The sequence below is a fragment of the Sus scrofa genome, chromosome 13, assembly GCF_000003025.6.
Source record: "Sus scrofa isolate TJ Tabasco breed Duroc chromosome 13, Sscrofa11.1, whole genome shotgun sequence".
NCBI lineage: Eukaryota > Metazoa > Chordata > Mammalia > Artiodactyla > Suidae > Sus > Sus scrofa.
Window position 1 is genome coordinate 85051066 of NC_010455.5, and position 23704 is coordinate 85074769.

The 23704-nt window shown below is 36.6% G+C and overlaps 1 long non-coding RNA gene across 1 annotated transcript; it reads left to right on the forward strand.

Moving 5' to 3' along the window:
- LOC106507991 lies at positions 965 to 15653 on the forward strand. The gene is made up of 3 exons (XR_002337706.1): positions 965 to 1188; positions 13901 to 14057; positions 15134 to 15653. It is a non-coding gene; the product is annotated as an uncharacterized LOC106507991 (long non-coding RNA).

A 23704-nucleotide genomic window follows, 5' to 3' on the forward strand; every position in this document is an offset into this window, starting at 1 on the left:
CACAAGTTGGATTTCTGCATAAGTTAGGGGCTTAGTTACACACAATAGTTATGAATTCCCACTAGTTTAAGAAGAAAGGCAGTTTCAAAAGGATTTTATAAACCCTACTGAATCTTTGGGCTGGCCAGAGAGCCACGCTTAGAAACAACACATCCACGATCAATATGCAGAATTACAGGACATAACTGGTCTGCTGAAGATGCCTCGGCTGCTCTCCTTGGATACACACACTGTGGGTTTGCAGTTGACAGTACGTAGACTGTTATGCTCCTGTCTCTGGAAACTGAATGTCTCTGTCCTTCTACTGCCCAAAGAGATTCTTTACAGATACTGCTTCTTTGCACCTCTGACTTCCAGCTCTGTGTTTGGCAGGAATATTTCTGATGACGAAAATTAACGTGCTCTCATCCATAGTCCCAAGGAGGATGAGGAAACACACGTGGGAGTTCCATGGTGAGTAGTAGGAAAATAGCATGAAACTGTTCAAAGATGTTTGGTCACTAGAAAGAATGATAAATATTTACTACCATTTATGTAACTTTCAACCAAAGATGTCCTCAATAACATAGCTTATGGGTTAAATGGTGGCTCCAAAAAGATATGATGTCCTGACCCCTTGAACCTGGGGCATGCAACTTTATTTAGAGATAGAATCTTCACTGATATAAATAAGTTAAGGGGAGGTTCTATTAGGTTAAGATCGGCCCTAAGTCTAATATGACCAGTGTCCATATAAGCAGAGGGGGATTTTTACACAGGGAAGAAGCCCAAGTCTAGATGGAGGCAGCGATTAGAGTGATGCATCTAGAAGCCAAGGAAAGCAAAGGATTGCCAGCTACCACTAGCTGCTCTTAGAGGCGGGTAAGGAGCTGCCCCCTGAGCACGCAGAGACAGAAGTCCAGCCAACACACTGGTTTCCGAGTTCTAGTCTCTGGAAATGAGAAAATAAATTTTTGTGGTTTTAAGTCACCAAGTTTGTGGGTATTTGTTTTGACAACCCTAGGAAACTATTACACAGCTTCCTTCAGGAAGTGACATCTAAGCAGACCTCTGGAGGAGGAGTAATTAGAAGCAGACTCTGATACAGTTTAGTGGGCAGGCTATTTACTAGAGAGAGTCACTGGGATCCACAAGTGTGGCAGGAAGGGGAAGGACATGGCCAGCAGCGGGAGAAGTCAAGCTGTTGAGGTAGGTCTTTGCCGACCTCACAGGGAGCTACCATGTCCCATCAGAATTATCCTGTTACCCTTCGCCTCCATCAGTCATTGGTTGTGGGCTTTTCCAAAAAGGGCATGACCTTGGGCAAAGCAGTTCCCTGAGTCTGAGGCAATTCCTGAGCAGGATAATAGTTGAAGCTGTCTATCAACTGTACCCCCAGCCATTGGGACAATAAACTCTTCCTTGGGGGACTTGAGCATCATGTCTTTGTGTCACCACAGGAGTCCTCAATTAGATGAAGGGAGTATAAGGTGCAGATAGAGTGCCAGGTCAAGGTGATGGTATGTATGAAAGCTCTGAGGTGGGATGGTGCTGTAAATGTTCTCAGAAATGGAAGAAAATGTGACAAGGATAGTAAGAAAGCAAAGTGGGTCAAGGTAAGACAGTGAGAGAGACCAGGGGTCAGACCATAAGGAGTCTACATATATTCTATCTTTATTTTAAGAAAAGTGGGAAGCTGTAAAAGTGTTTATATAAGTCTGAGGTTGACATCATTGAACCCACCTTTTAAAATATCAACAAAGTCAATAGAATGTAGAGTAATATAATGGTGCCAACAGGACAGTTAGGAAGGTAGTATTCTATTATACTTCCAATACAAGAAAGAAGACAGTTATACTGGGGTGGCAATATTCATTGGAAAGAAGAGAACAGACTTGAGAGCTTTTGTAGGAGGTGACTGAAAGTATCTAGAAAGAGAAGGAGAGGTATTGACGATGATTTCAAGTTTCCTATAGACTGAATGTTTGTGTCCTTCACTCACCAAGATTTATAGGTTGAAGTTCCAATCTTCAATGCAATGGTATTAGTAGATTGGGGGGTAATTAGATGATGAGGGTAGAACCCTCATAAATAGAATTAGTGCCCTTTTAAGAAGAGACACCGGAGACAATTACTCCCTCCTCTATGTAAGGATATAGCAACAAAGAGGCTGTCTGCAAACCAGGAAGTGGGTCCTCGCCAGACACTGAGTCTGCCAGCTCCTTGATCTTGGACTTCCCAGCCTCCAGAACTGTGAGAAATAAGTGTTTGTTTGTCTAAGCCACCCAGTCTAGGGTATTTGTTGCAGCAGTTGGAAGTAAGGCAACACTTCTTGCTGAGATGGAGACTTCCTGTAGAAGCCTGGCTTAAGGTGGCCCAAGCCAGGGGTCAGCTTTGGGAATGAAGCAGTTGAGCTTGCTGGTGGGTTCCAGTGAAAGGAAAAGTTATGATTGCATATGTTTGCATGAACTTCAGTGGAGACATTTGTCTTGAAATAGAAATGCAAGAGGCTTTAACTGAATCCATGGGGTGGTTGGAGTTGCTTAGGGATTAAGGGGATATAGTAGAAAAAAAAGTGTGTTATTGGGCTTCAGAAACTCGGAGGTTTAAAGACTGAAGAGAGACTAGTAAATAGGAAGAGCCAGAGAAGTAGAAGAGGTACCATGTCTGAACACAAACATATTTGTATCTGTGTTATAGATACAATTTTATGTTTTTGAAAGTACAGTATCGACAGAGGAAATATTTACCCTTTCATTTTTTTCTGACTCAAATTATATGATTGTTTGACATGAGATATGAATAATTATGTTATGATGAATGATTTACTTCCTAATCCATACATTAATGTGATTTAGAAAATGACCTTTTCTATAAATAAAGAAGTAGACTGACACAAGTGAGGAAGTATTTTAAGTTTTGTGCCATTGGAGGAGTGACCTAATTAGGGTGTGAGGAAACCAAATGGATTTTTTTAAAAAAGCCATTTAACAGTTCATTCTGTTACTTTAATGCATATTTTAAAAGTTAAGATGCAAAGGACAGAAGGTTTGATTCGCCTCCCCCTTCAGAAAACTTTTGAAGTAAGATTTCAACTTGGACTCTGCTGGAAGGTGGAGGACTAATTTATGGAATAATATTAGTTCTCTGCGGAGGAGAACATGCAGGGTTGCCTTGAATTGCAGCATTAGAAGGGCTAATTAGGTGTCTTCATGCAGCCTAGGCATGTAGGCCAGCTAAGTCTTTTCAGAGTAAGAACATTATTATGCAAGAGAGATGTTGTTTGCATAGCGACCATGGAAATGGAACTGTTCTTCCACAGTTAGCCAACAGAAGCTAAAGCACAGAGAAGTTTCCTTGTTTTGGTTTCTTTTTGCCCTGCCCCAGTATAGGATTTCTAATGAATACTGTGTCAGTGTATGGTCCCAGCACTGTAATTACAGGGTAAGAAGTAAGGCAATTTAGGCGATGTTCTAGCCTGGAAAACAGTGCTTAACACTGAAGTTTTCTGTACCCACAGGGGACCAGGAAGAGTACAAACCTCTAGAAATGTACATGGGGTCCCGGTACTTGGAGTGAAGAGTTAAAGTCCAAGATGCAGTGACTTCTAATGACGGTATTTAGCTTCGAAGCAACTTATGACACTGGGCTATTTTATTTTATAAATTTTCTCACATAATTTATTTTCTTTTAAGTAGTAACCAAATACAAGCTTTTATATACAATGCTTTAATCTAAATTACTCCATGAATTTTTCATAATTCAGATAATAAAGATGGATTATATATTAAACTGAGAAAATTATAACATATGGTTAGATATTCTTAATTTTAAGAAATTTTATAAAATAAAAACCCCACACAAACTTCTTAATGCAGAAATGGTCAAATATTTACACATACCCAAAACACAATAATAAAACTGATTTCCTCTGTCTTAGTTTCTGTAGAATTTTCAAAAAAATAGGTCATAAATATTCAAAGGGAAGATGGGAAGAAGTAGATGGATGGAAATTTGTGTGTTATCCTCAGCTCAATACCCATTTTAAATAAGCAAAGAGATAAAGTCTTTTGCAAGAGTCTGGAATAGTGTTGTATCTTCTGTTTTCTTCTGCTTTGGGTGAGGGGAGCAGAATTAACCCATCTTAATTCAAGCCCAGTGAGAAAGACTTCCCAGGAAACCACTCAGGCTGTTGACCTGTGTCCCCTGGAGTTGATGAGGTGTAGATTCCTGGGATAGGTCTGCAGCCAGAAAAGTCTGATTTGAGAGACAGGCTGGCTGGTGGCTGTCATGGGAGAACAAGAAGAGATGGCTCCAGTGGTCCTTTCATGGTTTGAAGATACAAAGTCTTCAAGGGTGCTTCCTATGAACAAGCATGGGAAGGGGGCTGGCCTGAAGCCAGCTTAGAGGGACTGAAACCAAGAAGGCTTCCTGGAAGGTAGATGAGGATGAGAGCCAAAAAGGAAATCTGCATGGAATTATTGAGAAACCAGGGGTTGAGTGGAGGAGGCACAGCCTTCCTAATGAGACTACTGGTAAGTTTATCAATGCTGAGGGATCTCCAGGGAGCACTGCATCTGATTGAATATCTGCTCTGACCAGATGAGAGTAATGCAGACTCAAGGCAGACCTTCTCTGTGCCTCCTCCCTCTTCTTCTTGCTTCAACTTGGAAGACTCAGAGGAACCCAGTGAGCAGGCATTCTGTTCATATTAGACCTGAGCTGGAGAAGTGGCTGAAACAGTGTAAGTTTGCCTGTCGTCACCACTTCTTCTTTTTTTGAATGGCTGCATCTGCTGCATAAGGAAGTTCCTAGGCCAGGGGTTAAATCTGAGCCACAGCTGCAAACTACACCATAGCTGTGACCCGTACCACAGCTGCAGCAACACCAGATCCTTAACGTACCACACCACAGCAGGAACTCCCTGTCACCACCACTTTTATTTATCCATCCAGTGGAGTTTTGATCACAACAATAGTGCAAGAAAAAGTAGAAATTATAAGAGTTGAGAATGAAAAAAATGTAACTGTGACTATTCATTGATGACATGGTCTATTCATAAAAAATCCAGGAGAATCCAAGATAAACTGTGAAAATTACAAAAGGAATTTAGCCAAGTCAGTGGACACAAGATCAAAACATGAAAATATTTTGTATTTCTATATATTTAGACAAAAAGTTCATAGAGAATGAGCATTTCTAAAAATAACCCCATTCATGATAACAGCAGAAAAGTTGAAATGTAGTAAAAGTAGACAAAAAAGATGTACAAACAGTTCATACTGAAATACACAAAATATTGTTAAGAGCAGTTAATGAATATATAACTTAATGGAAGGCTATGTCTTTTTGATGAGTTGAAAGACAATATTGTAAAGATGCCAATCCTCTCTCAAATAAAGATGTTTTGTGGAAATTGCTAAGCTGATTCTAAAGTTCATATTGAAATTAATATCCTAAGGAAAATCCAAGGCAATCTTGGAGAACAACAAAACTAAAGAACATAAATTTCCAGAAAAAATAAAAAACTGTGGTAAGATGATACCATACAGATAAATAAAGCACAACAGAGAATCCCCAAAGATACCCAAATTTAGTTGCCTGATTATGACAAAGGTGACAACACAGGTAAAGTATGACTTTTCATTCAATGATGCTGGGTCAATTTGATGTGGATTTGGAAGACAAAATATTTTTATCCCTGTATTAGTTCTTATAGGGCTGCTATTAACAAAGATTGCATGGCTTTAAACAGGAATTTTTTCTTGACACAGTTCAGGAGTCCAGAAGTCCTAAATCAAGGTGTTGGTTCCTTCTGGAGTCTCCAAGGGAGTAACCATGCCATACCTCTCTCCTAGCTTTTGGTGATAGTCAACAATCCTTGGTGTTCCTTGCCTTCTAGGCAAATCATTCCAATCTTTGCCTCTATCCTTGCTTTCTTCTCCATGTGTGTCTCTACTGTCCTTTTTTGTCTTTTTCTCTTGCATAAGGACTATCTCATTGGATTCTAATGTGATCTCATCTTAATTTTTTTTTTTTTTTTTTTTTGGCCCATACTCACTGAATGCAGAAGTTCCCCAGGCCAGGGATTGCACCCACGGCGCAGATGCAGCCCAAGCCACAGCAGTGACAAAGCTGGAAACTTAACCTCCTGGGAACTCCATATATGATCTCATCTTGATCCTTACCTTAATTATATCTCTAAAGATCCTATTTCCAAGTAAAGTCACATTCTGAATTTCTAGATGGACATGGATTTTGGGAAGATATTTCTAAACACACTATCGTCTTCTGTCTCTTACTATGCAAAAATTCAATTCCAAAGGAATTACAAGTCTAGATGTGAAAGATAAAAACAATACTGATTTAAGAAGAAAATGAGAATATTTTTATAAAATTGAGTTAAGAGTGGTGGTTAAAGAGTGGGATTTAAAAGAAATTTTCAAACATTCAAATCCTGATTCCACTGTTTACTAGCTAAGTGACATTTATGTAAGCACTGTTCCACAGTTTCCTCATCTCAAATACCAGCATTTATCATGATGCCTACTTCCTAGTGTTTTTACAAAAATTGAGGGAAAAAAAAGAAAGTGTATACTTGGAAAGTACTTAGCATATACGTTAAGGGGCATAATTATTATGACTAAAGTGACCAAAAGATTGACTAAGTGTCCTAGAAATAACATTAGGGGTCTTATGGAGATTATTTATTCAGGGGTAGGATAGGATAACATCCTACCCTTCAGAGGATTTTAATAGATGTGTAACTGACAGGTTTTTTTTTTTTTAATTTTACTCTAATAGAATCATACTTAACCTACTGATTACATGCAAAAGATTATATGTAAAACATTGGGACATTTTTTACAATGTTAAAATGTTGAAAACCACTGAAATATTTAGCTGTCAAAGAATGATTTTTAAAATGATGGTATATACATTCTACTGTATACAAATATGGAATAATTCCTATGGCACATTGTGAAAGAAACAAAAGTAAATTAAAGAACTCTCTCAAATCTTATAAAAAATGACTGCTATATTAGTATAGGTGTAAATGACTAGAGTAAGTGATTACAATGTATTTGATATATAACAAATTACAGACAATGGGCATCTCTGGGGAAGAGCCTGGAATTTGAGTGAGAACACAAAGAGAGCTTTTATTCTATACTGCTACTAGTTTGACCTTTTAAAGAAAGCAGGACCCCATATATACAGTTTTTTGCCATATTAAAAAATAACACAACTTTTCAAAGGTAGAGAAATGAGCAGAGCATATGAATAAATTATTTACAAAAGAAGAAAAACAGCCAAGGAATATCTTAAAATTAGCAAATTATACTTGCATTTAAGTAAATAGAACCAACATTTTTGTCACATTCTATTTAATATCAATTTTAAAAGTCTCAGTGGAGGTAATAACCATTGTTGAGTGATCCAAAGTTACATGTAAGACTGAAAAAGTGTTTTCTTCTTTTATTTAAAGAACAGCAATTATGTGTGTATGTGTGTGTATGAGAGAGAGCAAGAGAGTAAGAAAGAGCAAGAGAGAGAGAGAAAAACGAAATAAAGAAACACCTGCAATAACAATCTAATTTTAGTGTATGAGCAAACATTTGCTACAAGGATGTTCATTATAGTATTAAAGTATTGGGAAAATGGTATGTTCAATAATTGATTGAGTACATTGTGACACATTTAATCAATATAATGATATATATCAACTAAAATACTATAGAATAAAATGTGTTATAGAAGGAGATGTAGATAGCTTTATTATTATTTTTTTGCATAGAATGCAGTTACAAAATTATAGAGATTATATGAGACCAGCTTTTATTTAAGATCTGGAAGAGTGGGCACCAAAATATTATAATAACTATAGTTAAGAAAATTATGGAACAGAGTTAATGACAGAGCTTTTCTACTAGTTATTAATACATTAATACATTAATTTATAAGTTATTTAAAAGATTATCTGTAAATAATGGAATTACAAGCTTATTATTTCATTTTGTATGCATATCTGTATATCTGATTTTCTGCAATTACTGTATATTATTGTGTAATTAAATAATGAAAGTTTATATTCAAAAAGTCTCCTCCAAGTAACTCAGAATACTTTTTCATAAGTTATTTTTAGATTTCACAATATTCTTACATATTTAGGAGTTAAACATGGGTTCAGTTCTCTCCATTTCTATTGAAAAATTAGCCTGCTTTGGGAGGGGGCTACACCTTCTTTCAACACTTTCTTCCTTATCATTTTATCTCTTGGACTAAATAGAAAGAAAGAATATATGGCAGTGGAAACAGAGCTTGCCCATTTGCAACAGAGAGATGATTACTCCAGGACAGTGGTTCTCAGACCTTAAATAGCATCAGAATCTCTGGAGAGCTTGTTAAGCCCAAATTGGTGGGTCCCATCTTCAGTGTCCTTCATTTAGTTCAATTTCACCTGCGGCCTGAAAAATACCCATTTCTAACAAGTTCCCAGGCAGTTCGGATGCTGCTGGTCTGGGCCCGACACTCTGAGGACTACTGTGCCTTGGGGGTACGCACATATTTCCTTGAATCTGGAGCAGCCAGCCTCATGGACAGGCTTTGCTCCCTGAAAGAGTGAGGTGAATAGATAGATACATTAGAGCATAACCAAAACTTGTCCCACTCCCTCTATGTTTTTCATCCTTATTGGTTCTTACAAAAAGATTAGTTGGGCAATGGAGAAATCAGATCTTTTTAAAGAAAAGTATGCAAGATTTACATGTATCTTTGATATTTCTGAGAATTTAATATTGTCTGCATGAATATATAAATTATCTGAGGTTACCCATATATGAAAGGCACTGAACCTAAATTCTGATTTTGGAACGATGAATTTGATTTACTGTTACTGTGTGTTCCCTGTTTGTTCATTTCTCTGCTAAATTTAGAATTTTTTTAAAAAAGATTTTGTGTCATATTCATATGTGAGCTCTGTACATAACAGTCTAGCTTTTGCTGTCAAGGTTATACTAACCTGGAAAAAAAGGATAAAGGCACAGTCTTTATATTTCTATTCTCTAGACTAAGGTCAAGAACTATCTGTTCCTTAACAGTATAGTGGAACTTGCCTGTAAATCATCATAGTGTGCTTTTGAGAGGTAGTTTATTTTGTTTGGAATGCTTTTAACTGCTACAAAATTCTGTATTTCTTAAAGTGAATTTTGTTGAATTATAACATGCACTAAAGTGATAAAAGTAGAGCTCAACAAATTTACACAGAATTAATACAGCAATGTAACCACCACAGAGCAAGAACTAGGATGTTACCAGCACCTCCTGAACGAACACAACTTATAACTTACTTTTAAGTGTGTCCACTATCCTGACCTCTAAAAATTGTTAAATTAAAAAAAAAAAAGACTACTATATAACAATCTAAAATAAAGCTAAATTTACTTGCTTGCTTGGCAAGAAACAGCAACACTGTTTAAGTACAAATGCAGTTTCTCTTTGTAAGGAAATTGGAAAAGGTGGATATAGATTTAAAAAGGAGAAAGTACAAGATTAGGCAGCTTTTTGAATTCAGGTCTCTGGGAGCCTTTCAAGGTGGATTGTAAACTCTTCTTTGCACGTGGCCTTTACTGAGTTTCACTTTACTACTAACTGGAAGCCTGATTTTGAACTGTCTGGAATGAGTTGTGTAAAATTCCAGAGAATAGCGTTGTTCACCACATATACTTGTGTGTACACATGCAAAGTTGAACAAAAATGTTCTTCAAAATAATATGAATTAGTTTTGAACATCATGTCAGTGAAATCTTATACTATGAACTCTTGTATTTGGCTTCGTTTGCTTAATGTTACTTTTATGAAATTCATGTTACTGCATAACCTGTAGTTCCTTAATTCTCATTATTTTATAGCATTCCCTCATGTGACATATATACACTTAGCATCTGATATCTCATTTGTTTAGTTCATTGCTCAAGCTATGTTCTTTTCCTTCCAAATAGGAAACCATAATGGTATTTTGGTTTTCACCATGCTGGTGCTTCGGGGAAATGTGTGTGTGTGTATTTCATATTTGCTTTTTTTCGGAAGAAGCTAGACACTAATGATATCATGACTAAGTTAACTAACAAATCCCTCAATATAATTTATTCATCCATGTTAATGTTAATGGATAGTTGAGCTATTCTAGTATCTGGCTCTTATTAATAGTCTAATATAAACATCTTTCTACTATTTTTATACACATACATATGCACACACACACACACTTTAGTTGGGCATATGCCCAGGATCAGAATTTCTGAGTCATGGGGCATGCCTAGGGCATCTTTAGTGGATACTGCCAGTTTTCCTTAGCAGTTGAACCAATTTATAATCTCACCAACTGTACATGAGTTCCAGTGGCTTCATATCCTTGTCATCACTTAGTATTGTCAGTCTTTTTATTCTAACCCTCTCAGTGAATGAATAGTGCTGTCTCATTGAAGTTTTAATTTGCATTTCTCTTATCGCTAGTGAAAATGAACATATCTTTTAATGTTTATTACCCATTTGGATAGCCTCTTTTCTGAACAAATTGTTCCAACATTTTACCTATTTTCTACTGCATATTTGTTTTTTTCCTCTCAAAAAATTACAGGAATATGTAACTACACACACAAATACTTACATGCACATATACATATACACACATGCACACATATATGGATATGTTCCGGGTTTGAGATCTTTAAGGTTATGTTTATTCAAATATAGTCTGTTCTTCGACTTGCTTATTCATTCTTCTTTTCTATGCCTTGTCTTTGTATTCTCTTAATGGAGCCTTTTATTAGACAAAAATTCATAAGAAATACATCCTTAACAAATATAAATGATTCTAGCTCAAGTTTTCTCTTATTCTATTTTGGTAAGTTATAATTTATCAAGAAATGATTTATTTAATCTATTTTTTCAAATTTATTGGCATAAAGTTTCTCTTGCTACTACGTTATGATTAAAAAACTCTACTCAATCTGTAGTTAACTCACTTCTTATTCCTAATACTATTTAATTGTGGCCATTTTGTTATGTTTTCTTGATATTGTCACAGTTTTGTCTGTTTTTTTTTTTTTTTCAATAAGTTCAGATCTTTATTTCCATAATTGTAACATCTAAATTCATCAAGATAGCTTCATTTCATATTATGGGTTTATTTAAAATGCTTTTAAATTTTATCTAGAATATGGAAGATGACGTTCTTTACTTGGACGGAATGATTGTATGAGTTTAAGAACATTAGACAACAGAATCATATAGGAGAGTGGATACAGAATATTTAGATACCAACTAGTATGTCCTGGTTTTTTTCATTTTAGGTTCTATGCTAAATTTATAGACACTTCTGAAATTCGGCCGTTCTCTTGTATTTTTCTTTCTCATAGACTGAGAAATATGCAAATATTGTGTTGTATGAAACTAACTATTACTTGTGAAATAGCTGAGTAAACATGGAGGAATTTAGGTCATGATTTCCACAGTAATTTTAGTGCAGTCTAAGTAGAAGTGGGTATGATAGCATTACAAGTCAAGTTCTCATTTGCCTTAGACTTAAAGCTGCACAGAGTTCTTGGCCTCTGGTGGAGGTGTGTTTTGCACTTAGAGTTGGAGGTTGCTTTTTCTCATTCAGACCCAGAACAGAATAGAAATCCCTTCCTACTGTGACAAGTCAGCTCCAAGTAGGGAAAGGAAAAGACAAGGAGACAGTGCTTTGCAAGAAGAAAAACAAAGCTATTTCTGGAAAATATGTTATTAGTGGAAAACATTTTCCAGAATATATTAGAAAAACAGAAAGAGAAACTCTTTAGATCTTTTAAAGCAAGATCAGAAATTTTAGAACTCACCTCCCTGCAGTCCCTTTCTCTCCCCCCATCTCCCAAAATAACACAGTTCATTAAGAACTCTTAAAGTCTAGACTCTTAACAATAAGAAAGAATAACTAAGGATTTTTTCAATTAGTATAAAAGATAAGAGAAAATGCCTGCTCCTGGCCAGATATTGTAGGGTATGAGAACTCTTGAATTCAGAGAAAGGATAGGTAAATTAAGTATATCCAGATAAAGGGAATGAGAAAATAATTCAGGATGGGGTGAGCAGCATGGCTGTTAGTTAGTCATACATGGCTAAGACAGGGTCAGCAAGCACATTGCCTAGTGCCAGCATGCACTTTCCTGGCATTGCTGATTCAATATAGCATTTGTTTCCTATTGATCCAAGCATGCCTCAACAATCCTCCTCAGAACATACTTGAGGTTGTCATCTCTAACCTACCAGTGAGTGTTGTTGGCCCATGAGAAGCAACTACTTTGCTTAAAGAGTACAGTTATAGATGAGAAACTCATAGTTAATAGCAAAAATGTATCACATGTGTAGATGGTGTGTGTGCTTACCCAGGAGCAGACTCTTTATTATTCTCATCCTACTGAATAGATTCCATCACTGTCAATCAATCTACCTTTATAAGTCTTGCATTAAGTAGCCTCTTCAGAGATTGTTAGAGGTGAATCTGGGGGGGCCTTACTCACAACTCAGTAAAGATTTGGGTGTCTATACTCTGTATAGTATACTTCCTTAATAAGACTTATTTCTGTTCCCATGTACATTATTCATGAACTCTTGAGCATTTGTTTGCTTTCTTTGTTTCAGAATAATTTATTTTCAGTCCTCTTATTCTGTAACTATGTTTTAATTCTTCTCCTAAACTCTCTATCCTTGATTTTTAAAAAGTATGTATTAAAACACAACCATCAGCCCCAGGCCAGTATCTTGGGGGCAACAAACCAGGCAATGTGATCTGGGCCATAATGGGCAACCCCCTGGAACAGGGCTTCAACTAGGTGAGATAACCAAAACCAAGAGATTAGGACACATTTGGCCTTATGTCTTAGGTTAGTGATTCTCAGCCACAGAGAACTCTTACCAAACACCAAATTCTGCTCCACATTCTCTCTGGAGTTTCTGATTTAATTGGCTTTGGATTACTCCCAGACCAAGATATTCCCTAGGCATTTGATATGCATCTAAAGTGAAAAAAAAAATTGTTTGGGGGAATGAAATTCTGACATTATAGGCAGATGACTGGATTTTTTAACAGGTGTTGTTTCTAAAAGTAGGATCAGTGGCAGCCAAGAGAACCAGACAAGTCTGTATTGTCCCACAGGGAGCAAATGCTTCAGAGTCGATTTGCTTTGGAAAGTCCTTGATCAGATTAGCTCTGTTTTTCTACAGTAGGTGGATCCCCAGGGCTACGCTGATGTCTTATTATGGCAGAGTCATATTTCCTAGTTATCCTTGGGCTATCTTCTGGTATGGTATTTCCAAGGGCATTGCCTCCACCCACTCAGATTTTTCATTTGGAGGGAAATAGTCACCTTCATTGAATGTGAGGTATGTGATATTGCTGTAATCCAACAGATCTCTTATATGAACCTAAAAGAAACCACGGAATAAAACTCCAATTTATGGCAGCTGGAAGAGGAAATGAATAAAGACAGTTAAGCAACTAGATAGACATTCTCAACATAAATAGAAATTTGGATATAGTAGAAAGAACCATGGGAATAAAAAGACCTCAATGATCATTAAAGTGTTGTTGATTGACAATTACTCAATGAATGTTTTTGTTTATATGGAAAAACTACCCACATACCTATCTTATTTATTGAGCTTATTTAGCTTGTTCAGATCATTTATTAAAAATCTTAATCCTTTCAGCTGATATTTAGCAGAGTAATCAAATTCATTCCTGCCATGAAAAATAATAAAATAAATAATAAAATAAACTTTACCAAACATAACCCATCTGTTGAGATTTAAGAATTAACGTTCAGAATTCAAAACAAACTCAAGCAGTGCATTGATGCCACAATCTGTTCTTACCTCATAGGAAATGCCCTCTATAGACATAAACTGAAGTTGCATGCATCATACTAACTTGGAAGAGAACAAAGTAATTTGTCAAGAGATGACGACAAGCAGTTCAGACATGTTCCAACTGATTATTGCACTTAGAGAATTTCTAGACGTTTGTTCATCTGAGGAAGGTGAGTTGAGGCTAATCCATAATTTATCAATTCCACTGAAAAACTATCAAGGCACATTTATATATAACTAGGAATACTTTTTTGTGTGTGTTGGAAAATAGACCAGTAATTACATCTTATGACAAAGCCCCCTCCCAATAATGTAAAATTTTACCTTTGAATTTTGCTGATATAACTAGATAATTAGTTTTGATTGTCAAAGTCTATGCCTTAGGATGAGTATTTGATCTCCAACTGCTGCATTCATTCTAATTTTGATTATTGAAAACATAGTGTAAGGATTAGTATCAGTAGAAGAAATAAAGAGACTTCCAATAAGTAGATAGATTTTAAGTGCGGTTTTAGACTGCTTTTATGCTTTATTACTAAGAGTTAAATTCCATGGTAACACAGCAGTGGGTGAGTTGAGGTACTTTATAATAGGCATTGAACATAATTGTCTATTCATAGCATTGGGCGCAGCCTTTTCAAAAACACAGAGAAACAGAGTGACTATGGAAAAGCAAAATTATTGAAGAGACTGATCTTAATTGTTTCTTATAAGTAATTTTTTAGGCTGGAATGTGTGCTCTTGGGGAAATAATGTGACATTCAAATTTGTTACAGACAACTAAAGTTCATGACAGAAGAATTATGTGTATTTCTAAAATATGGTTAGTGGAGATGTTTTTATCACACTTGTCCTTATGTCTTTGTGGTTGGGGTTATTAATGTTACTGTTCTTCTCCCAGACACATAGATTCCAAATGCAGGCATCTTTGACTCATCCTTATTTTCTTCCATATCTTCTTTTTTCCTCACTGCAAAGCATTTACAGGATGTTTAATCTTTCTAATTCATGGCGCCTAATATAACACTTACCTGTTCAGAAACCATTAATGCTTCCACATTGCATACTAAATTTTGAATTAAATGTCTTTTGCTAGTACACGAGAGCAATATTACAAAAAATGCACATTCTCAAATATTGTGTCATAAAACTAATTGTTTCAATGGGCGTGAGCAGGGGAGTGTGGAAGGTGAGGGAAGGAGTAAATAATACCAGAACAGCAATAACCAAATTAAATTTATTTCAGGAATTTCAAGAATGAAGAACTTAAAAAGGGCCAGATAAATACTTGGAAAAAATTAAAAATAATAAACTGGTTGATAAAAGCAGGCAAACATAAACTTGGGAGACATCCCTGGGAAAATTCTGAAGAGCATGTAAGATCAGACAAGAATCAATAAACTTTGTACAATCAAAAGGAGTGCTAGTGCTGTTTACAACCTCTAGCAGGAAACAGAAGAAAGGACGCCAGCTGAGCATCTATTTACTGCCCACCAAGCAGGTGTGAGTTCCTACACTGTTTACTCAGAAGTGTTTTTCTACTGAGCAAGGTGCTTCTTCCCAGTCATGGCAACATTATATCCAACAGCTACTGGAGTAGTGCCAGTCCTGCTCCTTAATTACTGAATCACATTCTTTCCAATTCATAATACAAAAACTCATGCTGTTGGAGAAATGCCTATTCAAAGTCTTCTGTCTAGGAGGTAGGCAAGGACCCCACAATCTACTTTTTTACAGACTTTTTTTTCATTTTTTAAAGGTTTATTGAAGCCTAGTTGATCTCCCATGTTGTGATAATTTCTGCTATACAACAAAGTGATTCAGTTACACATATACTCATATTCATTTTTTTTTTAAGTCTTTTTGCCATTTCTAGGGCCGCTCCTGCGGCATATGGAGGTTCCCAGGCTAGGGGTTGAATCAGAGCTGTAGCCCCTGGCCTATGCCAGAGCCACAGCAATGCGGGATCCAAGCCGACTCTACAACCTACACCACAGCTTATGGCAATGCCAGGTCCTTAACCCACTGAACACGGCCAGGGATCAAGCCCGCAACCTCATGGTTCCTAGTCGGATTCGTTAACCACTGAGCCACAACGGGAACTCCCTCATATCCATTCTTTTTCAGATTCTTTTCCCTTATAGGTTATCATAGAATACTGAGTAGAGCTCCCTATGCTATGCAGTGGGTCCACAATGACCATCCCTTCCACATACAACAGTGTGCACATGCCAATCCCAAACCCACAATCCATCTCTCCCCTCACCATCTGTCTCCTTTGATAACCATAAATTTGTGTTCAAAGTCTGTGAGTCTGTCTTTTAATCTACTTAGCTGGTTAAAGTCCTCCCCTTTGCTCAATAGATAGTACAGCTTAGTGGTTAGAAATCTGGGCTTGACAAGCACTCACCTCAGTTCAAATTCCAGCTCCCATACTTGTTAGTTGCACTCTCTGAGGCAAGTTATGGGAACACTTTGTGCCTTAATTTCTGTATCTGTAAAATGATGGGGTTGTTAATACTGTTATCCCCATAATCTTATTGGTGAAATCAGACCAGTTATTAGATCTAATTGTGCAGAATATTGGCTGCACCTGGCATGAAGTTCTTACCAGTTGGAGGGGGCTGTTATTACTTTCCTGCATCTGCATGGTTATTTCCTCAACATAAGCCTCTTTGCCTCTGATAAGCATGCTGTTTCATCCTTGACCTGCTAGAATCTTACCTGTTCCTATGGATTTATTTTGACCCATGTCTCTTATAATCTTTTCAAGTGGATGGAATTTTCTTCCCTTTGTACTCCATTTCAGCAATCCCTCCCCCCTTTTGTATGGCCATACTTGTGGTATATGGAATTTCCTGGGCCGTAGATTGAATCCCTCCAAGTTGCAGCTGCAGAAATGCTGGATCTTTTACTTTAACCCACCACACACTGAGCCAGGAATTGAGCATGCACCTCCACAGACACCCAAGCTGCTGCAGTAAGATTCTTAACCCACTGAGCCACAGCGGGAACTCTTCTGGCCCTTTGGTTCTTGGACTTAATTTCCTAAGTTCAAGACCATCCATATATATATATATATATATATATATATATATAATCACTAATCACGATTGTGTGAAAACCATCATTTTAGGCTTAACACATAGATGCTAGAGAAACCTGAAATCCAAAATCACAAATCCAATATGCTTTGTGATTTTGCAAGACTAGAAGTATTTGCTCCAGCTTGCAGAGTGTAATTCAGCTTGTGGACAGGTTACCCAGTATCAGACACACAAGGAACTTCCAAAACCAAACCAGTCATCTGAATGCATGTTAAGGTCACATTGATACCATTATGGTGCTTTCACTTAATGTTTCTTTGGTTAAGTTTTGCCATTTTATTGTCTAAGTGAATGTATTGGCTGAGCCAAATCACTATTGAAGATGATTTTTAAATACATTTTTGTTTTTAAAAAATGCAGATAAAGGCTAAACAAAACAAAACAACTCCACCCACTTGGACCAGGCCCCAGCCTTGACCCATGGCATCATCCGTGGTGTTCTCAAAAGAATGTTTCCTGACAGAGAGGGTTGGATGACAGGGTCAGCTACTCCATCTCAGGAAATATATATATATATCCCCCTTTCGAATACATATATATATATATATATATATATATATATATATATATATATATAAAACCCTCCTTTCCTAGCTATAAGAATCAGCTTTGAATTTATTAGATTAAAATGCAGCAAAATTTCTCATTCTCTTTTGAGATGATGAGAAATAAATCAGGGAAGAGGATGATAGATGCTTCCCAAGGTTGCACTGGGCCACTTGGTAGGAGTACTTCAGAGTTTACTCAATTAAGAGGTAGGCAATGTCTGGACCTACAGATGAATAACTACGACATACTATTTGGAAATGGGTGTTTCTCTATCATTCTAACCACAGGTTTGTGCCTGAGATTCCCAAAAAATCGGTGATTATCTCTGAATTTTCAGTGTCCTGGTGACTGGTGCTAGTGGCTCAGAATAAGCTTGTTTAACTTTAGAAGCCATCTGGACTCTTGACCACTCATGATGGGTGATGCTAGTCACAGAAATCAGTTTATCCAAAACTGCAAACCTCCTGATTTTGTTTCAAATTTATTTTCTTCCCCGTGTAATCCTTTTGAGATCAGAGCAAAATACGTAACCTTATTTTTCCTAATAATTGCCCAAACTATAAGCTGCATACTCTTAACATAATTTTTTTTTTTTTATCTTTTTGTCTTTTTCCAGGGCTGCACCCGTGGCATATGGAGGTTCCCAGGTTAGGGGTCTAATTGGAGCTATAGTGCCAGTCTACACCACAGCCACAGCAACTCGGGATTCAAGCCGCGTCTGTGACCTACACCACAGCAACGCCAGATCCTTAACCCACTGAGCAAGGCCAGGGATCGAACCCGCAACCTCATGGTTCCTCGTTGGATTTGTTAACCACTGAGCCACAATGGGAACTCCAAATTTGAGTTTCCTACAAAAGTCATTTTGAATGAACTTAAAATCATTGTTAATGAGATTAATATTGTACAGATTGTTTATGCAATATAAAGTTTTCAAAAAAATGAAGGGAATTTTCTCTACTGACTTACTGTGCTGTTTTTAACTAAGGATACCAAGGTTCAAATCAAGATTTTGAATGTGTTGTTTGAAACATGTTGGGGTTGGTCATTGCTTATGGTATAAATTTCAAAATAAAGTTAATTCTTTTATGGAAAAAATGAAACCCGTTTCTAATCATTTAAAATCCAAGCAATTAATGTTATTTAGATTTGCATAGGATTTTCTCTGTAAGCATATATGTACTCTAATTGTTGATATCTTGTTATTTTATCTGTGCACACTGGGTCAATATAGGAATAATCTTAGTCATATTTATATGTGTATGTGTGTGTTTATTTATATATGTTTACTGAAATGTATATTATTGATGATAAATATATATGAATGCTTTTATATATAATTATTTTGTAGAGTTCATGCGTTCTGTTGACTTTATAGTAGCAGATGATATATAGATATATAGGTATTGGATAGATACTTCATAGTCTAATACTTTTTAATGCCTGTAAAAGTTTGGAAACCTAGTCTTTATTCCTGAGATGTACTCCAGACATTTTGTTTTATCTTTTTTTGGCTGCACCTGGGATGTGTGGAAGTTCTTGGGCCAGAGATCAAACCTGTGCCACAGAATCGACCTGAGCCACTTCAGTGACTGCATGGATCTTTAACCCACTGGGCCACAGGAGAATTCCAATATACTTCAGAAATTATTAAGAAACTATATGAAAGTCTAGGAACAGCTTATTTTTATCTTAGAGATTTTTCCTTTGTATTGAAACTGAGCTTTTTTTGTTATTGTTGTATTTTTACGGCCACAGCTGTGGCATATGGAAGTTCCCAGGCTAGGAGTCGAATGGGAGCTGCAGCTGCCACCTACACCTCAGCCAGGGCAACATCAGATCCGAGCTGGGTCTGCAACCTACAGCACAGCTTGTGGCAACACTGATCCTTTAACCCATTGAGCAAGGCCAGGGCTGGAACCGCATGGATACTAGTTGGATTCTTAACCTGCTAAGCCACAATGGGAACTCCCAATTTAAACTTTGCTTTTAATACTCCATCTTATTCTCTTCATCGTAGGAAATAGCAGTCTCCTATTGAGTCAATTGATGTGGCTCTCACTGAAGAGATCCATCCTTAAATAGAAGAAGGCAGTGCCCATGGGAAGGAGCAAAGACACAGCTGGTCCTAATACGTGGGTCTTCACGCAAAGCTGTTGAAATCTACACAGTTACAGAAAAAAATAATAATTTAAGTTATAAATGGTTGAAGAAACAGTGGATAGAAGTGAATCTAAACTATAGTCTGAATGTAGAAGCAAGGCTATACATGGGAAGGAAAACCATGTAATCAAAAACTGCAGAGATGAAGAAACAGTTAGATTGTGGAATTCGAGGTGGGTTAGGTAATTGAGACAATGCTAGGGTAGTGAAAGCTGCCCAGTACAGAGCTGGCTGGATCTAGTCACATTTGACAACTACAAGGACCATGTGCTTGATAAAGTAATTGATGACTCTGTGTACAAAAATTTTTGAGCTTGAACAGAAGTTCTGTTTTAACTTTTGATGGCTATTTTTTAATAGCAATTATTTTTTTCGTGGTTTCAAGGATTGCCTCTATTTGTTTCCAAATAGTTCCAGTAGTTACCAACAGTCCACTTTAGCCACAGAACCTATCCCATTGCCAAATAACCAATGTAAATATTTTCCCCGGGGATATTATTTTTGTTAAAAGAACAGATATGGATTTGTATTTACCAGTTTTCCCCTGAACTAGATTTCCCTTGTATAACACCATTTTGTTGTTGCTGAAGGCATCCATAGACCCCATTAACTATTCTCAGTATGTTTAGTTTCACTTTCATTTATCCCCTTCCTTTATACTTAGATCTTGAATTAAGTTGGAAAGTGGATATTAGGACAAAGTTTAGCTGACTGGACACTTTACAAGTTCTGTTTTATATACTTCTGATGTATGGAGAACATTTATATGCACAGGAAGCAACTTAGACTAAGTCCCCTCATTGCCCTGGAAGGTCTCCTATAATGATTTCTAGTGATTTTACATAGGAGAGCTCTACTTTTACTGACATTAGAAAATCAGAGATACAACTCTATTGCTCAGAGCATAGCAACAACCTGGGGGCATCAAAAAATGTGAAATGTGTCCAGTATACTAGGCAAGTATAAAAATGGGAAATGTGGCTTTATTAAATTACTGTAAGTTATGCGCTATACTTTTTCAATTCTCAAAAATTCAATTTAATTTTCTTTTAATGTTTCTAAAGTTGGGAAACATAATTGATGTCAAAGTAGACTTGAGGTCACAAGAAGTTTATATGTTGCTGGGCAGTGAAGTAAATTATAAAATCGTTGTCACTTCTGAGCTCATGGTAGATAACATGGCCAAGAGTTTTGCCAAGAGGCAATCCTTTACCCAGAACTCTTTCTCTGTTCATCTGACTGTGATTGCGTCAGATGGCAACATGAGAAGAGTTAGTTGCCTCAATACCACCAGAGCTGGTTGAATTTTGAATTTGTATCAGCATTTGTTATTCAAAATATCCTCAAAAAAGATTATACCTTTAGGGAGCATTGTAATGAAAAGTTACTGCAAACTAGATGATCATTTGTCTTTCGCCATCTGATGTAATTCAGGACAGTAGTGTTTCCAAAATTTGGAATTGATCATAGAATTTTCAGAACTAGACGAGATTTCTGGGACCAATTTTTGAGTCCTGAGGGACCATCACTCATAATTAACAGCCATTCAAAAACAAAACAAATAACCATGAGTTCAGCCAAATATTGAGTGGAGAATAAACTCTAGGATTATCAGACGTGTTTCAAAATTACACTGTCATTTTTAAAATTGCTAAAGAGATTAGAATCATGTGCACTGCTTATCACCATGATGCAATGCTTAATCACTGATGGTCAAAATTTATCAGAACAATCTTAAGACTTAGAATGTGTTATGGCTTAAATGCTGATATTAATCAACAACATGGCATGGAATTTTAAAGATAAGTGTACACTATTGTTGTGCAGTGTGCATTTTAATATAATACTTTTCCTCTAAATACTATTCTTAAATTGATATGCCTTAAAAATCAATACTGTTTTAGTATTTAGGAAATGTGGTAAATTAATGGTGCCATTGAAAAGATAGAGGTTGCCATACAACTTCATTTGCATTACTCTTAGGCTATAACATTTACTATAATATTCACATTTGTACAGTCTTATCTTCCAAACCAGGCAGGAAGCTTATTGAGGAAGAAGACATGAATACAATTAGCATATCCCTAGTAGGAGCTCATGAATTCTTGTTTCCCTGAAGAAGTTAGGAGAGGGTGAAGGAGTATGTAAACAAGAGAGAAAATAAGAACTGAAGTGAGAGGTTATATCAGAAGACAGGAACACATGCTAATTTGACTAGCTTAGCTCTTTGACTGATATGCAAAACCCCAATCTGCCAATATTTCTACCTCTACATTCATTCACTCATTCACTCAGTCTCTACATGTTAAGAGGCAAATGTTTACATTAACAGTTTTAAATGGGAATGCAAAAATAAATGAAAAATAATTTCTAAGGGGAAGGGTTTGTGGAAAAGATACATGTATAATTATAATATACCTGGTACAACATCAATGTATAAATACTAGAAATTATAAGGGTCTGGAGAAGTTCTAGTTTCCCATATGGGAAATAATACTAAAGTTGTAATGTCTTTGAAACCGAGCACGGCCCTGTGGAGCTCCTGGGTGCAAAAGCCTTTCTGTGTCCCCCATTTCTTGTTCTTAGAAAATGGGCCTCATTCAAACCTCCATGACCTTCCCTGAGTTCTTAGGGACAGGTTCAGACAGTTGTTGATCAGGGAAGGGAGGAACAGTCAAGCAGAAACAGTACATACAGCCTTGGGAAGGATCCTGGTTCCCTCTCAAGGAATACACCTAAGAGAAAAGTTATATTCCTTATGCTTCTTTTAGAAATGAATACTTTAAAATTGAACAGCTTAGAGTCTTTCCTTGTCCGTCTCCCTGACTTAATTGTACTCTAAACACAGTCACTTATAAGCTAAAGATTAGACACCCTGAGCATAATTGCCTGTGGGTTAAAGATTATTAGCACATGATTTTTTTCAGGAACTTTCCTAGTTTGTTCTAATCTCTGATCAATATGCTCTTTTTGCAAGTGCTTTTATTCTAGGCAATAACCTGGAAGACCACAATCATGATCATACTGAGATCTCCTGACTCCAGCTTTGATGACTAAAATTCCTCTAAAGAAAGAAGGAAGCATGTTTATCTCAATTCTGATTCCTATCTGAAAACCTGGTTTTCTCTTTTTTACTACAAAACTCTACAATTCTTTCTAATTGGGGGGGGGGGCACAGTCTTTAAGGCATTAGCCTGCTGTGACCCTCCTTTGCCTGACAAGGCAATAAAGCTATTTTTTTCTCCTTTACCCAAAACTCTGTCTCTGTGTTTTAATTCTGCACTGGCAGACAGAGGCCAAATTCTGGCAACATCTTCAGAGTAATGGCAAACAATTTATTTTCATGCCTTCAAGTCACTTTGCTTTATTTATTGAAGATTTTAATAAAAAATAATCATTTGTATATCACAAATGCCCAGAAAGAGTAGGTATTGTGTTCAAATCCTTTCAATTTGATTTATTGGTCCCTAGTTTATTTGAATGCCATGTCACAGGGTACTGCTAATAAAAGCATGAAGACCTGTCTTCGGGCAAGTTTGATTTGAGGTGAATAACATTAAACAATAGCCTATTGACAGGCAATTAAACAATACTTCTTTTCCTAGCACTGCTTTGAATCATGGTTGTCCTAACTAATGGAAGCATCCTTATGTTTTAGAATTCCAATGTAATCTAAGATGAGAAGAGCCTTTTAATTGGATTTTCAATAGAATCGGCCAAGACCCACAGCTCATCATCTTGACTGCTTATCTTCATTGACTGAGGCCAAAACAAAACAAAGATAAATAGCAAAATTCATTAACAATCCATTTACTTCAACTGCAACATCAAATTGAGTGGACATTATTCATGCCTACTGCCATATCCTCGGGGAATATCACATGGTATTCCCCAGACAGAGTGCTCTGCTTCTTAGCTTTCACTTTAATTTAGTCAACTCTTCAGCATTTTGGAGGAAGCTGGCTGATGCAAAAAAGAAATAAGGCTATTATTTTCTT